Here is a 510-nt window from a genome sequence, read left to right as displayed (position 1 = left end):
CTGGCCCTCTCGTCGGCGAGAACGGCGTCCTCCTCTCGCGCTTCACCCCCTCGAAGCTTGCAAAAAGAGCTCACCCTGTCAGGAGGAGTGGAAGATCATGTAAATGTGCCACTGCAAAGACTCTCATGCCAGCCAACGCAGCCAGAGACTCTCCCAAGTCCACTCACTCGGTCGCGCGTCGAGTCCTTGTGTGCTCAAACGTCACTCACGTCAGTCTGTGGTGCATCTCACACATAATGTCAGTATTAGGAACCTCTCGAGCGCCTGCAGAACGGCACTCGCCACGGTCGGTCCTCCTTGACCACGATAAGGCCACCTCCTCTCCGGCTTTGCGTCTCTGGAACCTCACACAGAAGGCTTCTGATGTCGATATCAGCACAATAGTATGTCTAGCTTCAAGGCTGACAACAACAGCAACACATCGCAAGCTGACAAGGTCCAAGTCCTCCGCAAGTCCGCCTGTTCGCTCCTTTCTCGACCCTCGCACACTCACCCGCTCGATCTACTGCA

Source organism: Rhodotorula toruloides (assembly GCF_000320785.1).
Source record: "Rhodotorula toruloides NP11 unplaced genomic scaffold Scaffold4, whole genome shotgun sequence".
Classification (NCBI taxonomy): domain Eukaryota; kingdom Fungi; phylum Basidiomycota; class Microbotryomycetes; order Sporidiobolales; family Sporidiobolaceae; genus Rhodotorula; species Rhodotorula toruloides.
Note: the sequence above shows the minus strand (reverse complement) of the source record.